The 21,062-nt window shown below is 32.8% G+C and overlaps 2 pseudogenes; one reads left to right on the top strand and one right to left on the bottom strand.

Moving 5' to 3' along the window:
* Positions 1-1,129: 1,129 nt before the first annotated feature.
* Positions 1,130-3,953, bottom strand: LOC100010520 (SUMO-activating enzyme subunit 2-like; annotated as a pseudogene).
* A 3,037-nt stretch (positions 3,954-6,990) lies between these two features.
* On the top strand, positions 6,991-12,968 carry LOC100010556 (ribose-phosphate pyrophosphokinase 2-like; annotated as a pseudogene).
* Positions 12,969-21,062: the final 8,094 nt, after the last annotated feature.

Below are 21,062 nucleotides of genomic sequence, written 5' to 3'. Positions count from 1 at the left end.
AAAAAAAATTGGCTTTCTTCCAGTGATTGACATAGGTGAAGCCAAAAACTCTTTCTGATTAGCTGTCAGATATAATATGCTAAGGAGAAAAAGCAAATATTTTCAGTATAGGATTTTTTCCTAGTGGAAATTAGCCATGTAGGCAAGAACAACAACAACAAAAATGGGAGCCGAGTCAAAGTGTAGACTCAGCTGTACTGCAGTGTTCCCAATCTGAATCATCTCATAACCACAGCTGCAAATACAGTGTCAGAAAGAGTGAGGAACCTGGGAAGGAAGGTACTGTTCTCCCCAAATCAACAAAAATAAAGGGGAATAATACCCAAAATGAGGATAAAACAGATTCATTCATTTCTGCTTTCCCTGGAAAAGAAAGTGATGCAATGTTGTGCTGCTCTGTATTTAGTAAGTAATAAAGAATTCTTGGGAATGATAAAAGAAGTTAGCAACATAGGATTCCTTCAGTGGATTGCTTTGTTTACCTGAGCAATTTCATGAGTTCTTATTCCCTTCATAGTCCTTTTTTATAGCAAGTATAAAGATATCATTTATTTTGCCCTCTAAAAGTACAGCAAAGGAATATTCTAGTTTTACAGAACTTTAAATATAAATAACCTAAAACTGTAACAATATACAAAAATTCTCTGATGTCAACAAAGCAGGCAGTACAAGATGATAAACTGAGTAAATTAGCATTGTTTTACAGTAATGTACATAGTGCTAGTTGATATTTTAAAACAAGTTTCAACACACAGCTCTTGAAGCATCTTTGAATTCATCTCAGTTTAGTTGAAGATGTGAAAACAATTAAACCTGAGCTAAAACATTGTTCCTAGTAAAAAATAAAGATGTAGTATTTATAACCAGGATATTAATGTTACTAAACTACAGGATTTTTATCTACTGGATTATACCTAAAGATATTTACATAAAAAGCTGCAACATGCACTGTATATTGCCTTTCATCTAATGACTATTTAAGCAAATACTTTTTCTCAAGTATTTAAAAACTAAATTCCTATTACATTCAGTATAGCATGGTACTTTCCAAATGAATGCCTTATCAAGGAGAAAAAAGACTCATCTTCAAGTCACTGGTGTGATTTTTCCTTTGCAACTAAGGAAATAATTAGTCTAGTTCTAGGCCAGATACAAATGCCCAGATAACATAAGACCATAAAAAATTATCAAGTTTATTTTCATTCAATTCTAATGCTATAATGTCTTCTAGCTCTTCAGACTGTTCAGTTATGTGGCCTCTTTGATTGATATGTTGTTTTTTAGCTAATGTTCTATTTCAGGATGAGTCTTCCTCATTGACATAAGCATTACTTGAAGGGTCTTCTTCATCATTACTGATGTTTTTAGCTGACTTTCTGCCTGCTTCATCCCCACTTTTTCAGGAGCATCTCCAACAATTTCAAACTCCAAATATTTTTCTAGGTTGTTACTATGGAGAACATTGATCAGTAGTGTATAATCCTAAAGGAAATAATCTGCTTGAAGCCTGCTGCCATTTTCTAATTCCAAACTCTGATGTTTTGTGATTATTAGCTTCTATTTCTCCCTCTTCTGAAGATATAAGGATGATTCCTTTGCCATCATCAATCTATATAACTGGGGCTACAATAGCAAATTTTTCATTCACTCTCTCATCCTGTAATGTGTTATGCTTGGAATTTGGGTGAGAAAAGAACAAAAGGGAACATATAAAAAATTCAGATTTATTGGTTGGGAAGCAGAGGAAGGAACAGGGGTTTAGGAGGAAATTATACTAATCATCTTAACAATCTAGTATCTATAAACTATCTAAAACTTTCGTATTAAGATAAACAGTACTTTAACCAATAGTCAAGCTCACACCTTGAACTCCTGTCCAATGAAATGGGCCAGGATCTTCAGTTTGTTAGTCTATCTTAAATCTTCTTCATTCAAAGCTGCCAGCAGCCAGATCCAAAAGATTTCTTTTCTTCTGTTGGTCCCAGGAGAAAGCCTTTTCCAAGCTTCAAACTCAGGCCCTTCCAAGAGATCTCTGATGAAGTCCATTGGGCATTGTTAAGGTTAAATTTAGGGGTTGAGACTGTATATAATAATTATTGGTCACCAAGGATTTTATTTATAAAATCCTAAATGAAACACTCAAGTCAGAATGGATTGAGCCAGGGCCGGAACTCAAGGGTTTGGCCTGGGAGCCAAAGGGAAAGGGGAGTCAGTCCTTATCACTCACCCATGTGATCTATTGAAGGAAAGCTATCTGAGGGGCTTCTCCAAGCTGGAGTTCCAGGATCAAACTGGCGCTCAGCCCTCTCCACAAGAAGTGACCAGAACTCCAGAGGCAGTTCTCTACCTCACTTCCTGTGTCTCACATATGCCAATGTTGGCTCAAGCTTGACTTAGGACAGCCCAGGGGGGCAGTTAGTTGTTTCTAATATGTCTTTAGCTAGCACATGCCCATGTAGTGTGGGTGTTCACATTTCTGGGTGCTAGACCAAGCAAGATGGAGAGAATTTAAAAATCACAGCATAGAATCTTTCCCAGATCTCTAGCCTCAGGCTTCCATGTGACCCTTAGTCACATGCTCCTGTAAATCACTCACTCTGATGTTCTCACTTCTCAGTTTTTGCAAACCATTTGTCTTTATCACAAATGTAAGGACTGTGACTTTGTGGACATTCAATTTCAGTTACCCTAGGCTTGCTGGCAAAACCATAATAATTAGAATTGGGAGCATCCAATGCACAAGGCACAAGAAGTTTCTTTCTTGGATCTGGCTTTTTGGTCAAAAAGATTGTTCTACACTGATATATTTTTCCTGATAATATTTTTAAACGTTCCAGGATTATCAGCCCAGCAATCATTGCATTAGTGGCAGCTATTGCAGGAATGATATTTCCAGCCATTGATTTGATATCAAATCTACTCTTCATATGCATACTGAAAATATGCACCCAGAGGTTTGCTATAGCTATAACAAAATCCATCCTTGTACCATATGAGTTCAGCTCCATCACCTTTTTTCAGCTAGATGAACTCTCAAGTTTTCAATTCTCTTTGAAAAAAAGACAGCCATAGCTCCTGATATCCAGAACCTGTTTGTCTTTTAATCCTAATGTGGAATCATTTTGTTGATCTGCTGAATTTATTTATTGACTCTGAATTTCAGGCCAGTCTAATGGCATAGGAGGCTTCCTTTTCCTCCACAGTTCATCCAATTTCAATAAATATTTGATACCATCCTTGAAAAGTTTGGTAAAGCGTTTAACTGGGTCATATCCAACTGATTTATCCTTTCCTCAATGTTGTAAGGAATTTTACCAGGAACAGGAAATCCTGCAAAACCAGGAAGTCATACAAGGAAAGTCCTGGAGAGCAAGAGGGATTCCAGAACCTGGGGGATGAGAGATTGCTGCTTTTCCCTAACAGTCAGGAGAGAGTCCAGAAGGTTTTCAGTCTGGTTATTCTGGGATGGACCCAGAGAGACAGTGATTCCCTCTCCTGTGAGCTTCCTGGAGATTCTGCCTATCTCTGCTGCTACTTCTGCTGAGGAGTGGATGTTCAACAGAGTTGCTGGTGACTTCTTACTGAGACTTCGGCTCTGTTATCTAAAACATTCATGACTAATGTAAACTGCAGAAAGAATTCCACATTATAATCAGGGTTGATGATGCTGTCATGGTAGGCTATAATATTAGCTTCTGGTTAAAACTGTAAAACACTTTCCTTAGCAACCTGTGCCTTCGACCTTCCTACATGCTTCTTTTGAAACAAAAATTGCCTTTTGAGGTTGCTGACAGCAACAGTATCCAGATCTACCAGGTCAATGTGGGTGAAGCCACTAAGCACACCGGGTTCTTGAGGAGCTCACAGCCAATGCCACAGAGGCCAACCACCAACACCAAGCCCCCAGCCACAGCCTCTGCCAGTTTTTTGGGCAGCCCCTGCAAGAGCACCATGGTGGCCACCCTCCCCCTCACAGGCAGGACACATCCATGAACACATCACCAGACCAATGGGCACACTAGCTAGCAGAGGAAGGGAGGGAGCAGGAGAAAAAGCATACAGAAGTGGGATGTGAGGCAACCACCAAGGACTGGAACTCCTGTCATAGTCCTTTTTTGAAGTACCTCAATGAATAATTGCTCTGGAGATGAAAAGGATTTCATATGCAAGCTAGTCCAATCAGTTAATTTTGCATGGAGGGAGGATGGGTTTTATGATACAATTTTTGTCCAGATTTTGTTTCACCAGATGATATGTCAATGTATTGTGTTTTTTTTTGTTTGTTTGTTTGTTTTGAAGAAGGTTCCACCTATCTATCTAAAGAGTACCAAGATAATCTAAATTGAAGTAACCATGTTCATCTCAGAACATTATGGTAATAGCATGGCAGGATATCCTTAATTTTTTTAGTGACAATTATAGGAGATTGACATGTTCCCTGTGTCCATGACATACAGTGTGCTGATTTCAGTTTTAGTTGTCATTTTAAAAGCTCTGAATTGTTTGGGGGACAACCAATTACAACACTTATCTCTCATACTCTTTTTTGTGAGGAATTCAAAACAAGAAATATCTCTCTGCCTCTGTCTTTGTCTGTCTTTCTATCTCTCTAAACATTTACCATCAATTCACTTATTGTTCTTTAAATCTCAAAATTATTTCATATTTATTTGATTATAAGTATTTCCTTAATAGAATATAAGTTCCTTCTTCACACAGCTCATTTTGTTTTTGTCTTTGTATCCTTAATTTTAGCAGGATGGTGGGAAATTGATTTAAAATGAATAATAATGGAAAAGGATATCTCAAGATATTTGATGTATAAAATAAAAGAACCAAGCTTTGCCTATTTTTTTGCCATTTATCTCTTGAGTGATAACTAAGGATCACTAAGAGAAGAACCTAATAAATGGACATAATTTAGAAAGAGGTCATTTAACAGAATAAGAGGAATATTTTGCCTTCTTTAATCCTATATTAACTTTTTTCTTATAATCAGTCATATAAAAACAAGATTTTTGGTCCAGAGGATGCATCCTACTACCCTGTTGATAGTACAGCCATTGATTACCATAACTATGTATTTTTTCAAAGAATTCCATCTTCAATATCATTAAACAAGTATTCTGTATGATAAGGAAAAAGAAGAAATTGAAAAAGTTATATTCAATAATTCGTGAGATGTTAATTGAAAACATGAGTGGCCTGCCCCTTATTTCTCCTTCTACTATGTTCTAAGTACATAGATATATCATTTACTTCTATGAGAGTTCTTGCCTAATGTAGTCACATACAATACTAATTTTTGCTTTGAAATAAAGAGAGTTTTTGATGAAAAGTCAGTAGCATAATTCTGTGTTGTAAATCAGGAAGATGTACAAAAATAAAGACATGCAATTTTAAGGTGAGTGTTACTTGATAACCTGAGAAAATAAATCCTTAAAAATATGTATACTTGGAATTATTGAATAAAAGATCACTAATTGCTCCAAACAATATCAGAAGATAAACCTATAAAGGGAATCAATTCAAGTACATCTAGTGGTATATTAGTGGTATATTTTGCTGCATGCCTGTAAGATTAGCAGACTTCCAAATCCTATGGTATATTTCTCAGTCAATTCACCAAAAAGATAATCCAGACTCCCACATGGATATTGAGGCATCTAAAACTTTTTAATCCACAATAAACTGAAAATTGTTGATTGACATGTGTTCTTTAAAGGTACCACAGAATATATTATTATTAGATGTTATGCATTAACTGACAAAAGCAACAAACCATTTCTAAAAGATATGGTAAAAATAAAAGAGTTCATAAAATAAAATTGTTTATCCATTCTAGTAAAAGATTTCCTGGTATTAAAGTGAATGGGAGGAGCTTTAAAATTCTAGATGGAGACATCAGATTATTTGACTTAATGTTGTAAAATAGAAAGAACAATGCCTTTTATTTAAAATATCTGGTTTAGATGCATGACTGTGGGCAAGAGAGAAGCTATTTTAATTTCAGCTTTGCCCTATGTATTACTTTATGTTTTTTTTTAATAAAATATTCCAAATTGAAAGATTTGTCATTTATCATATTAGAACATGTACATATTAAGCTAAAATGTTCCTCTCTAATCTAAGTGCTCGTGGATTGGCCAAAGCAAAATGTTTTTCAAAATGTATTACTTTGTTTAAGCATAACTTTCTTATATTATACTGTAATATGTAGTATTTGAAACAATATTTAAGAGAGTAGAAACTACTATACCTCAATAAAATATGCCTTTTACCAAAAGGAAAAATACATCTATGAAATTATCTTATTTTACATATTTCCCATAGAATTCAGGAATTCAGGTATCTCAGTATAGAGAAAATGAATCTTTTTGAATGATGGTTGCCTTTCTAATACATGTATATATTTGTGTGCATCTTGCCTTCACCTTTGCGTTTTTAATCTAGCACCTATTTTTTCTCTATCTATATGTTGTATACATGTACACACATAATATGTATATTCAAGTAAGTGCTTCTCTAATATTAAAGATATAAAGGATTTTATGAATATTGCAATTGTATGACAAACACCATCATCAGTTATTAGCACAAAAGTAATTTCGGTTAAAGCTCCTGACATTACAACTAGGGAGTTCAGTTACTTTCTCAATTGTAATTCTAATGCTTCATAATTTGGGCAGATATGCTTGAAATAATCCTTATGCAAAATTATTTTAGTTATTAAATACCTACTTGATAAAAACCACTCTGATATAATCTGGGTATCCTGGTTCTCACCAAGTATTGAATTAGTACTGATTATTATCAATTATTAAGTAAGCCAATAGTGAGATGCTATTTAAGTTATTTGTATTTCTCTCACCTCTTTTCAAAGAAGGTTCATAGATTTAGGTAGCAAAAATTAGAAGGAGAGGGAAAAAATCGGCAAAAGCTTTGTAATATATGTCTGGATCATAGAGATTCTTCCTCCTTATTCCTGTAATGGGGTCACAGTAAGTGACAGCCTTGTGGAGGTAAAAAAAAAAGACAGTCTTATCTATGGAAGGAATATAATCTTCATGATTTATTCAATGTAAGAAGATTATAGGATCATAGAATAGAAGGTTGATTAGAGTCTATAAAACACTTACAGGTAATTTAATTCAAACCTCTCATTTTATATATGAGGAAACTAAGGCATCTTTAGTCCATTTCAATTTTAAACATATTTGTCTAGAATAATTTATAGCAAAACTCTTTACAACGCCCCTGCCTAAAGCACAAATTTCTCCCTTTGTTTCTTACTAGTTACATTTTATGAAGTATCACCCTGCTTTCCATAAGCACTGAATGGCAACAACATGAGTTTTATGTATTTGGATTGAGATTGACATTTAAATTATGTTACATGAAGAGGAAAGAGTAAATACAAAAGTATTAAGTGCTGGATAATCGAAAATTAGGGCCACTCCAGACTTAATATATACTAAATCTAGGTCAGACAACCTTTTTCATAACATCCTCAAAAGTTCTAATGAATTTTGAGAGTGAATTTTAGGTATACTTTTTCAAACCTTTGAATAACTAAAACATCCTATAAAAGAATGAGTTAAAATAAAATCTAATTTAATTTACTTGGTGCCCTGTAGAATGTATTGAAAAGTTACTTTGGAGGCTCTTCATATACTTTATCCCACTTTCTATTATCTAATGAGGTAGAAAAAATATAGGCCTTTTTATTATGCCCTGATGGTCATTTATTATAAAAATATGAAAATCAAAATAATTTTTTAGTTTTGAAAATTCATTTGCTTTTTTTCAGTTTTACATCTCAGAGGACCAATATTAATTTAATTTGTAGCTGACAAATATTTCCAAGTCTCATGAAATTGGGTGACATTTGGCAGAGTAGTTGTATCTTCAAAACAAGTTATAATTCAAAAAGACATTTTGCTAGATAGAGTCTTATAAAGAGCCTTAGATTTGGAATCAGAGAAAATAGTTTCTAATTCTAGCTCTTTGACTTACTACCTGCATGTTCCTGGGGAAGACATGCAAAATAGTTGGATCTTTTTTTCCTGTAAAATAAAGAGTTTTAACTAGATGATTGGAAAAGTCTCTTGAACTCAAAATCTATGATCCTATGTTCTGCTTAAAAAAAAAAAAAACTTGAAACAAGCTAGATTAGGTCAGTTTTCAAAACTTGCTTAAGTCTATTACATTTACAAAAACAAATAGAACAAAACAATTACTTTTTCTTGTGAAATTCTGTTGTGAAAAAGAGACTAAAGAAAATAATCTCAGAACTTAATGATTGTACTGAGTCTCTTAGAGTCCAAATAACATATATTCAAAGCACATTGATGAAATGATTACTAATTACATCTCATGAATCCAGCTCCTAACTTATTAAAAAAATCTGCTTTGTATTTATTTGTTATTAGAGCAGTTGCTGGAAGCACTTATTGAATGAAAAGCATTTCTCAAATTATTATGAAATTCAATCTTTTACAAAAGGAATACAAATATTCTGGCGTAGAGTTATTTATATTTTTATAGTAGTAACCAATTGTATCCTTTAGAAATATGTTTATTGACTTCATCAATGAGTGAGGAGGACGAAGTTAATTATTTTGGTACTGTTGTCCTACTCTGACCAGTGCTAATTTCTCTATGGTTTGTTCATGATAATAAAATATACATGTCTCACCAAAATAGCTTAGTGTTCTATAGAATGAAAACTTTGAAAACAGAAGTACTTTCCCTTTTCTTTTTAAATAGCCAACAAATTCCACAATACTTTGCAAATTATAAATATTTAATAAATGAATGGAGTTTTAAAGGATTGGAAATCCCCCTAGTCACCTGCATCCTTTCATTCTTTGAAAAAAACCTTTCAAATTTTGTTTCATGTCTGAAACAGTGAACAGCCTCCTCTAACATAGCAAGAATCGAAAAAGATTTAGAATCATTAGAAATGTCCATCTGTTTGATCAGGCTATTCTAATGGCTTTCAGAGACTAATTTACAGTTATTTGTTTCCTGGATTTCACCTGCTTGTCCCCATCAATGGATAAACTAATTTCCAAACTAATGGAAAGATTTGTTTTGCACAAGGCTAATGAATTGAACCAGACTAGTTTCAAAATTCATTCTGAAAAGAGAGATGGTTATGACCCAAGAATCATTTTTATGAGTACAAATACTCTTTAAAAGAACATTTAGGAGATCTAAAAAACAAATGTTTTTTTGGACTACTTTGCCAGTGCTTGAAAGAAAAATAATTTTGATATATGAGTTGACTTTTCTTTTTGTCCTAAGGAAATGTTTCTTCAGTGCCTTTGTGAGAATTCAAACATTCATTGGGTTTGCATATATAATCTATATTCTTAGGCTTTAGTTTTAAATATATACAATATGATCATGTCATTCATGAAACAAGTGTTTCTGAGTGGTTCTGAAAAAAACAAATGTACAAGCATTGGCCTTGGAATCAGAAACACAGGTTCAAGTTTGACCTCAGACAATTAATATTTTTGTAGCTCTGAGCTAATCACTTAAATTTTGAGTCTGAAAGCATTTTCAGTTCTATTCTGGTAGAAGGGAAGACAACAGAAATGATATGTACCTCCTTCTATTTCTACATTATTTTTGCCTCCTCAGAGTTGTCTGTGTAATTTGAAATATTTAAGTTCTATTTAAATTGGAGATTACTAATATTTGGGATGGTTATTTCATTTAAAAACCTTGTAAGTCTTTTCAATCAATGTCTTGCTTGTGCCATTATGTGTAATAGTTTGGCCTTTGAGATTTGTTAATTTGAGTATACTTTATTGAGTTCTGGATATTTTGAGTACTATATTTGTAGTATGAAGATTTATCTTCTCTCAGTCCTTAAACTCTGTCAGCTTGCTAATGAAATTTCAAGGATATTTAGAGGATTGTGATTATAGCAGAAATGTTTATTTTATCATAGTTTTAGAAGAAAATGCTTTTGATATATTATTCTTTACCTTTGGTTGTATCTTTTTTAGATTAATTTAAAAACATTTATACAAATTATTTCAGTAATAACTTTGCCTTGTGCTACTATTATAAACCTAGCTTTCTGTTATTATTAAAATAGTGATTCCTTTCATTCTGATTTTCTCTACATAGTTCAAATGGAAATAGTTCTGGAGCAAACCTTTGTCTTGCAATTATTCTTTTATATATATTTGCTTGCTACTATATGACTGGGTACAATAGTTACTTTTAAAATTTAACTATTATGATATAAATATGTGGTCTAGAATCAGAATGATCTATACCTCATTCTGGGTCCTTCTCATTGAGATGTTTTTTTCAACTAGAATTCTAATATTTTAAAGCTCTTGATACAATATTGTATAATTTGAAAGGCATGAGTATTTGCTATACATATGTGGAATAAAATGTTTAAAATTTTTATGTAACAGCATTATATCTGTGCAAAAGTGAGAAAATTTGCTAAAATAATCCTCTAATTCCTTTACAGTGAATTTGTTGATTTCTCAGGTTCAAATGTATATTTTAATTCCTAGATTTATCATCTAATTGGTTATGAAATATACTGAAATTTTGATGTTTATAAATGTTCATTAATTTCAAAATTATATGTATTCAATGAGAATATCATTCCTCATCTTCCTCCAAAAATAATGGGGCCCATATTTATTCCATTAATATTTTATGGGTTTCAAAATTGATCATACTCTCATTTACAAGTTATCACAAGTATAGCTTAAACAAAGTAAGTGTAGTTATTTTTATGAATATTGTAAAAAAGTATAAAATAAATAATTTCTAAAAGTATAAGAACTTTGAAAAATAAAATGATCAGCCATGTTTACAGAACATTGACAAATAATATCACATACTTCTGTTGAAACTTCTGCCTTTCCCTGGAAATGATAGATGAATTTGTTTTGCCTAACTAGCCATTCATGTCACATAAGACTTTTTGTGATTTTTTTCCCATTGGGGGTGAGAAGAAAATAAGTGCTTGAAAATGTAAAAAAAACAAAAACAAAATGTAATTATAAAAACTCTTTATTAAGATTTCAGTTTAGAATGTTAATAGTATTTTAGCACACAGAGTAATAGATATGTCCTTGATAGCTCTATATTCAACATATCTTGCCTCTATCTATCAATGTACTTTGAACTCTGAATACATTTAAATGCTTCAATATCTAGTTTTCCTTGGTTTGCAATAGGATTTTTATACTTCCTGAAATAAAATAACATTTTGATATTATTAGATGTAGGTTCTAAAAGAAGAGAAAAAAATGATTCATGTGTTTTTTCAATGGGACTATTTAAAAGTCAATAAACCTTTATTAAGCTTCTATTATGTGCTAAGTGCTAGGAATATAAATATTAAAAAAGGCACTAGCCACCCATAAGTAGCTTACAACCAAATGGGGGGAAAGAGCACACAAAAAGAAGCTAAAATGTAAGAGAGGGGGGTGAAGGGAAAGTACTTGTGGAGTTGGGGGTCAAATCAGAAAACTCCCAAACTATTGCAAGTAGGTGAAAAACGAAACATTCTAAGCTGAGTTGTCTTTAAATAGAAGTTTGGAGATAATGACCTTACTCTCTAAGTAGAAAAATCAGAGGATGGTGATGATATAGAGTACCAAGTCTGATGAGATGAGTCAGGATAATAAAGTTATCCCAGTAATGAATTTCTTTGGAATGGTATATAAGTGAGAGAAGAACCAAAGTAGTTCAACAAAGTGAGAAATGAATTGCTGTATGAGCCAAGCTCTTTCTTGTAAGATTTAATATAAATGATAAAAATCACTTTTAAGGAATAAAGATCTGATGTTATTCTCTTTGAAAAAAATGTAGCCGAATAATTTCTTTAAAATTCCCTGAAGAGCGCCTCTTCCGCTCCTGCTTCCGCCACCAGTAGTAGCAGCAGCAGCAGCTTCAGCAGCCGCCGCCACTGTCTCCTGCCTAAGGCCAGCCAAGCCCAACATCGTGCTGTTCAGCGGCAGCTCGAACCAGGACCTGTCCCAGAAAGTGGCAGATAGGTTGGGGCTGGAACTGGGCAAGGTAGTCTCTACGAAATTCAGCAATCAGGAGATCAGTGTAGAAACCCGTGAAAGTGTGGGAGGGGAAGATGTCTACATCATCCAAAGCGGCGGTGGGGAAATTAATAACTTGATGGAACTACTTATAATCAATGCTTGCAAAATTGCATCATCATCCAGGGTGACTGCAGTGATCTCATGTTTTCCTTGTGCCTGACAAGATAAAAAAGACAAGAGTTGTGCTCCAATTTCTGCAAAACTTGTGGCTAATATGCTTTCCGTGGTTGGGGCTGATCATATCATTACAACGGATCTTCATGCTTCTCAGATACAGATATTCCAGTGGCTAATTTGTATGTAGAACCTGCAGTTTTACAATGGATTCAAGAAAATATTGCAGAATGGAGGAATTTTATCATTGTCTCCAGATGCTGGTGGAGCTGAAAGAGTGACATCAATTGGTGACAGACTGAATGTGGAGTTTGCTTTGATTCATAAAGAAAGAAGGAAGGCAAATGAAGTAGACAGGATGGTTTTGGTTGGCGATGTGAAGGATCCTGTAGCCATTCTTGTGGCTGACATGGCTGATACATATGGCACAATATGCCATGCTGAGGATGTTACTGTCTGCTGAAGCCACCAAAATTTATGCTATTGTAACTCATGGAATCTTTTCTGGACCAGCTATTTCCAGAATTATTGCATTTGAGGCTATGGTGGTCACAAATACAATTCCACAAGAAGACAAAATGAAGCACTGCTCTAAAATCCAGGTTATTGACATTTCAATGATACTGGCGGAAGCAATAGGAGAACATACAATGGTCAATCTGTATCTTACCTGTTCAGTCAAGTTCCACTATAACTACAGATAATGGCTTTCCTGTAGGCTGTGTACAGCTACAGTGTGTTTTTCTTTAATGGGACTCAACAGTATAATAATTAATGTTATTATAGCTTCAATTGTGTGTACTTTGAGATCTTTTTTCCTCTCCTGAACCTGTTGTTGCGTTTCCAACATTCTGCTTAACCTCCCCCCCCCACCACCTTTTCCCCATTTTTTAAAAAATAATTTGGCTTCTATGGTAAATGTCTGCATTTTGATTTGGTCTGGCAGATAACTTTCCTGTACTCTCTTACATTACATTGGAGCTATAATCGTAAGAGTATAATTACATTTCAGAAGTTGTTTTTTTTTTAATTTTATATATATATATATATATATATATGGGTTTGTCAAAGGTAGCCCTGTATTAACACATTTCCTATAATACTTTTATTTAATAAAAATGTCCACTGGCATTTGGGTAAAACCCCTGTTGTGTAGAATCAGAACTTTTATTTAGAATAAACATTATTTTAGAGAACTGTAGGATAACTTGAATGTCGATTTGTTGTTCTTGTTAGCTGGGAGTTCAAAATGTCTTGGACTTGACCTAGTTTGTACAAACTTTTGAATAGCTTAATGATGGTCATTGACCAATTTGGTTATGAAAATTTGTAGAAAAATCAGTTAAGGACAATGTGTAGTATAAATGAATGTAGTTTTATGTATCACATCTAAGTTGGCTGTCATATTGCGATAAATTTCTGCTTGATCTTCTGAAAAAATATTTCCATGCTGGAAAATTCCAGAATCTTTAACACATTGGAATTATTTAGAAATATCTAGATACAATCTGTGTCAGACTCTAATCTTTGAATTAACTGGTCTGACAAATTCTGACTGTTGTAGTACATTGAAATTGAAGTGGGAAGTTGCACAGTAAATCCCAAACTCTTAAAAAATGCACACTCCATTCTTCTAATAGTATTCTTTAATCTAGCATTTAGCTGCAACTTCTGCTTTTCAATTTTTTGCAACTAAGAAAAATTGACATTTTAATGATTGGACTCCTAATCATTGGACTTTCAATTAATTAAATGCATAGTAGTGTATGCTCTCACACTCTATTAAGGATTTTTAGGGCTTAAATCCACTGTCTATTCAGTCTTTTTAAATTTTTCTCTTTGACATGAATAAAGAAGTTTGGAATCATCACGATTTTAAATATATGTTTATATAATGTCCTTTTCCTTTTTTGTGGTTAGTATATCTGTGTTATTTGTAGTCTAAAATTGTTAAAAGTCTCTAGCACTTGCTTCATTGAATAATTCTAGAGTTAAAACATTTACCTGGAAGGCAGTAATAAAGGAAATCTGGGGGGAAAGTATTGATAGATAAATATTAAATGTTTGATTAAAACAATACCTGATTATTCCCAAGAGTGTCAATGAAGAAATCACTAAACTAATATTTTTACATGAAAAATGACCATTTAAAACTTTTGTTTTATTAACTCAGAAGTTAAAGGAAAACTTGATGTTAAAACAGCACCACCCTATGCTGCAAAAACAAACAAACAAAACCTGAACATTACCTGGTCCTATTTCTTAATGCACTTTGTCTAGATATTGAATCTGTATAATTTAGACCAAAAAAAAAAGAGAGAGAGAGAAGAAATCACATATGGTTATGCAGACCAACCTTAAATGGTGGGGAAATACCATTTTCCTGTCTTTTAGTTAAAAATAACCAACTTTGTTATCTTTTTTCTTTTAATAATAGCATTATTTAGGATTATAGCACTAAATTTCAGGTTAACAGGTCTAAAAAGGATGTATCCAACATTTATGTTTTGCCTTCAAGTTTACTGAATTTTTCTATGCAGTAAAATACTTTCCAAAAGAGAATTCTAAAGTAATCTGGTGAGGAAATTATGGAAAAAGTTTAAATGTGCACATTGCATGAGCAGATGGCTAGATATATAGCAAGTTCATCTAATATGATTAAAAGAAGGGACCAAATACATTTCTTTGGCTACTTATACAACGTATCCCAAAAGACTTTGTACAGTTATTTGTGTTAGTGTTACTGGAATGCAGTGGGAATAGTGTAGCTACTCTTCAGAATATTTGAAGCCCATTGAAATGAAAATATCCAGAACTGATTTTATCCTCTAGCACAAAACAGGATGAAATCTACATAGTCTGCTCTGATGAGAAATCATTGTTTTTTCATTTATTTAATGTTACTTTAGTTTTTGTCTATTTTAAAAATAATTTTATGATGTTAAATATGGCTGTGTTTACATATATACAATAGAATACAAAACCATGTGAAGGGTCAAATAGTCTGTAAAGGTTGCCTCAAGAGGAGAAAATACTGTTTTTTTTTTCTTTCTTGTGGGTTTCTCTAAATTTGCCACAATAAATTAAACTAGCCAGATCTTTCATTTATATCCAGTTTTGCTACATGCATGTAGAATCAGTCTCATTCCAAATAACATGAATTAGGGAACCAGAATCATACCAAAGTTGCTCACCCCCAAAATATGTCATATTAATCAGTAAGTATTTATGCCATATCTTTCCTTTATTAGCTATTGTTAATGTCGATGAATATTATTGTTTATACTGCTTGTGCTGATCATTTTCACTGTTACAAAATGAATTTCCTGTTATTTCCGCTAATATTGTGCTAAAGTATTTTCAATAAAATTGTGTTGCAAATTGCTCCTTTTAAAAAAAATAAAAAATAAAATTCTCTAAAGAAAGAAGTCTCTCTCTAACTATAAAGATGTATCTACATATACGTATACATATAAAGTATATGTATTCTCTCAATATTTATGCAATCTATATATGAAAGCATGTATGCATACATATGCATACATGTGTGCTTATTATTTATACTATGTATATACACAGTGTTCTCAACCACAATACAATAGCTCAAAAGATCGATAGACTCGGAGCCTAAGTAAAATTTAAAGAAAGTATCTCATTCAAATGTCCAAAAAGAATTATCAGAATACATGACTTCATTACATAATTAGAAAAATACTAAAATAACCTTCAAAGTAAGAATTCCATGAATCCACTAGTTTATCTACCTATCACATGAGTCAGATAGAAGTTTCTGAAGCACTTAAGGAGTTCTGAGGATGGTGGAAATTTTAGAATGTTAGAATCTGTTCTGGAATCCAAATCTCTTAATCTATAATCAATGCTAGTTACTTTGTCACCTCCATCTAGAATCTCTGTGGTCATCTTCTGGCAAGACACTTTGCTTTGACTCACTTTTTAAGAAAAAATTTAGGACTATATAAAATTCATTTTAAAATAGGCGTTACTAGGTTATCACAACATTAACAGAAACAGAATCAGCGTAAAGTATGAATGATGTAAAATTTAAACTTATTGTTCTTGTCATCATTGTTCAGTGTCATGATTTACAAAAGCCTCTACATGATGATCAAATTCTCTAGTATGTTTAATTTTGCATTAGTTTCTTATGGTTTTACAGAAAATGAATAAGCTTCAAGTATGGATCCAAGTCAAAGGCTTTATAAGAATGAAAAATAAAATATTATAATTAATGTACTAGCACTGACAGATAATTGAATAAGTACTAAATCAATATGCTATTCATGTGCTTGGGACTTTAAGACATTCCATCTTTGAGACAATATATTAATTTATTTCAAGTATTTGTAGTTTTTTTAGTGATATAAAACTCCAAGTATGTTATACAAAGTATAATATGAATGTATTTTCTTTAGATTTGGTAAGGTCACTTAAGACCTCATACTGTGTACATATTTGATATAATGTCTTGTGCAAATTTGGATTAGGCTTATATCTGAGATTATCCTAACTGTCTAGAGTAGTATTATTAACACTTAGAAAAAATACTGGTGGTAGCAGGCAGAAAATAGAAGTTTTCACTTTATAGATATATACCATTAAGTATATACAAAAGAGGATATAATTATGAATAAGATATTAGGTAGGGTGCTCAAAAAGATGAATAAATCTTTAAGTTACTAAAACAAAGTCTACTGGGAAAACCTGTATATATACTTATTCGGCTTACTAAGAAGATTATTTCAGCCATGGACAAAGTTATGTCTGGGTAGAAAAAATAGTCATTTAGAATTTTTCTTGTAATGTATACATAGAGAGCAAGTGGTGATTTTTTAGATCCTAAATACTTTTCAAAGGGCTATGCCTGATTTAAGATATTTAAAAATACCAATAATGAGCACAGTTGAAAATATTTCAAGAAATCTCATATATGAAAGAAGATGAAACATTCATTCTAGTAAGCAACCTGGAGGTTTTGTGGGCTGGATATTTTAATATCATATTTCCATAAATCAAACCACCTTTGAAAAAGTCAAAACACAACATTAAAAAAAAAACACATCCAAAACTACTACCAAAATGATAGCCAAAAACCTCAAATAAGTAGGCATATCCAGAAAATCATTATTTAAATATATATATATATAATACTCACTCTTAAAATCTTGGGTCAAACTAAGTAATGATTTCATCAAAAAATTTTCATTCAGTTCTGGGTATGAAGCTTACTAATTACAGACCAAAATTTTCTAATATTTTTTTTATCTTACTAACAAAATAGTAAATATATGGAGCCCTAAAACATTTTGGAGCCTTTTAAATTAGATCTATATTTTTTCTTCACCTAAACAAAAAACAGATGGATGAATAGTGCCTAGTGTTTCATCTATCTTAATGGTGATAAACAACTTAGAGAGATTATATAGCAAATCTTTAGATATTCCCCAGGAGACAGCTAAGCAGGGCAGCAGATTGATCCTAGAGTGAGTTCAAATGTGGTCTTTTACATTTATTCGCAGTATGATCCTGGATAATTAACAAATTTTGTCCCAGTTTCTTTATTTACAAAATGGAAATAATCATAGCACCCACTGTCATGAATGTTCTAAGGATAAAACAGGATAATAATTGTAAAGAAAACACTTTGTAAAACTTAAGGTGCAATATAAATAAATCATCATTTTAATCATCATCACCAGTATAACCAGTAGCATGAACATAGCACTCAACAGATCACACTGATAGTTAGCAGAGGTCTAGTTTGGTTTCTTGGTACAGCTTGAATAACCAACCTTAACATAGTACAAACTTTGGAACTATATTCTCAATTCAAGGAATAGACCATCTAGGAATTTACTAAAAAAAGAGAGAGAGAGAGAGAGAGAGAGAGAGAGAGAGAGAGAGAGAGAGAGAGAGAGATTTGCTTGTTCATTTTGTTTTTTCTTACTCCATTTTATATCAGGGCCTTCAAGCTTAAAGGATATAAGTAATTATTGCCAGAACACAATGTGCATATAGACAGGAATTGTGTAAAGTATAAGTGCCAAATTCACTGTCAATTTAACATACTTGTATTAATCAATGAGTATAATTTAGGTCCTAAACTACTCATCCATGTGAGGAATTAAAAGGGTTAATGCATTATCATTCTTAGACAGGGATAAACCCATATAGTGCACATGAGAAATGACTGCCATTATTTAAATAATTGAGCTTTAAGACATCTGGTAAGATTCCAGTATGGTCCCTCGTTTACTGTATTTGAATAAATGATCTGTGAATTTAACAAGCCTGTGCCAAGATAGACACCGAATGGTATTCTATTTTAATGGTCAGATTTTGATTAGTGGGAAATTAAGCATTTTTATTGGGTGATAAAAGGTTTTGTAATTAGAATCCAAAAGAAAACACTGGGAAAAATGGAAGCTTAAAGAAAATATTGTTGCTCTTTCTGTCCCCTGCCCAAAGCAAAAGACAAAATATTTCTCTATTTTTGCACCTCAATTGCCTCATATGACATTTCTCTCTGCCTTCTAGTGTCTTGGTGTTAGTTTGGTTTCTGAAACACAATGCCAGTGGAGAAAAAGGTTATGGGAAATTCATTCTTCTTGGAAAGGTTTCTAGTATAAGCTCAGAGATATCAGATTGCTATATTTCTCTTATCTACAGGATTATCTTGGTTAAGGTTATATAGAGACTCATCTTTGGGTTTGTTGAATGTTTTTTCATCTGGGCAATTATATAGAGAGCCAGACCTAGAGATAGGAAGTCCTAGGTTCAGATCTGTGCTCAGACACTTCCCAGCTATGTGACCCTGAGCAAGTCACTTAACCCCCATTGCTTAGCCTTGACCACTCTTCTGCCTTGGAACCAATACATAATATTGATTCTATAGTGGGAGGTAAGGATTAAAAAAATTTATGGGACTTCTCCTGTTTTAGGTTGATAGATGATAGATGATAACTAAATATGACCTTAAGTTTTCCAAAGTGTTATAAAAATATGGGTGGTGCAAGTATTATTATCTCCATTTAAGTGATGATAAAAAGGAGGCACAGAGAGGTTAATTGATGTGTTCAGTTTTGTGATATCCATGGAATGGTAGAGCTGGGATTAAAACTCAAGTCATTTGATTTAATCATAACATCTTTTTTCCTATATCTTGCTCTTGGTTCACCTTGGCTGTGCTTTCCTAAGTCCACTTCTTTCACCAGTCTAAATTACCATGAATATCTGTGACCCAAGACCTTCAGAGCTCAGAAAATTTTAAAAACTACTTTTGATTTTATCTTAAGAAATATAAACACATAGAAAACCCTTTGACCAAAAATCCATTATTGTCACTGTTAGCAAGCAGTTGTCCGGCCATATCAAATTCTGATAAGGAATAAGAGATGGAAGCAAACAAATTTCCTGCCCTTAAGTATTTTCTGTCATCATTAGTGATCACTAAGGTAAGAATATTTGTGTTTGGGGGACTGAAAGTTATCAGGGGAAAATCACATCTTAATTTAAAAAATGTAAGTGAGATTTTCAAAGAGAAAACAATAATTTCTAATTCAAAATCCAATGAATAGAGCTATCAATATGTGTCCCCTGGTGTTATACTAATATTCATGATGAAAATCCTTTCCTTTTTACTTCAAAAGTTGTCTGTTCATGTTTGCCTAGTTGCGACCTATTGTTCTGACCCCTATTTTCTGGATAAGTATGGAAATTTTGTTTATGTATACATTTTACACATAAATACATGCTTCCATGTAGCAAGACTGTCTAGTGACAAACTCAGGTTATATGAAGTCCTATAAATATCCTTTCTTCTTTTGAATTAGTGTACTGCACTAAGAGCCCTGGGAATAGAGTTTTTATGACTAAGATTTTAACCTTAATTGGAAAAGTATCTAATAAATACTTATGTATTAGGCAGTGCATGAAGTGATGACGATATAAATACAATCAAGCAAGACAACCCTTCCACCAAGGAGCTTACTTTATAATGTTAGACGGCAAAATATTGAGGGATCATTGTTAGAGGAAAAATGTTTTGGAAATATTGATATGATTTTCATTCTCAGAGTTGAAGATAAAAGAATAGAGGAATAGCAAGGAAGAAATGAGTGAGAAAGAAAGTATTCAATGGTGACATAATGTGAAGATGGCTTTGGTGTAGTGCAGAGGTGTCAATTATGCTGTGAGGAACAGTGCAACCTGCAATATTTCCTAGAGCAGCCAAGAAACATGTTAAAATATAATTGGGAAATAACTAACAAAATAAATAAAATAATACAATAGAACCTCCATTTCTACCTGAGTCTGACAGAACTGTTGTAGTGTATCTCACCAAATATCATGAATACTTACTATTCAGAATTCCAAGATTTCATAAAGGGAGCATGGATTACTGCAATGGGAAGTGGAGGCTTGAGTAACATGAAGCCAGGGAGAAAGAGTAGAGGGTAAGTGGATTGTAGATCTCGCAACTAATAGTTTGTGAGCTACTCACTCATATCATGGTGTCTCAGTTCCTTAAGCTCTATAATGGAAAGCATAATGCTTACACAAACTACCTCACAGAATTGTTTGGGATTCAGAACTTGTCATTTGTCAAATGGACATTTTTCAAGTGTGTTATAAAGTGTATCATTTTTTCTAGGTATAAGTTGAAGTAGATGACCACTCAGGTTCCTTCCAACTGAGTCTATAAATCTTTGATGGAAGGAGTATCTGGCTTAAAAACAAAATGGAATAATATTTATTTCTTAACTATGCATCTTGGGAAAGGGATACCACTTCTCAGTTTCTGTTGAATAGTTTTCACTTCAAATA

Source organism: Monodelphis domestica, chromosome 4 (genome assembly GCF_027887165.1).
Source record: "Monodelphis domestica isolate mMonDom1 chromosome 4, mMonDom1.pri, whole genome shotgun sequence".
In the NCBI taxonomy this organism is placed as follows: domain Eukaryota; kingdom Metazoa; phylum Chordata; class Mammalia; order Didelphimorphia; family Didelphidae; genus Monodelphis; species Monodelphis domestica.
This window is presented reverse-complemented; position numbering and strand designations above follow the sequence as displayed.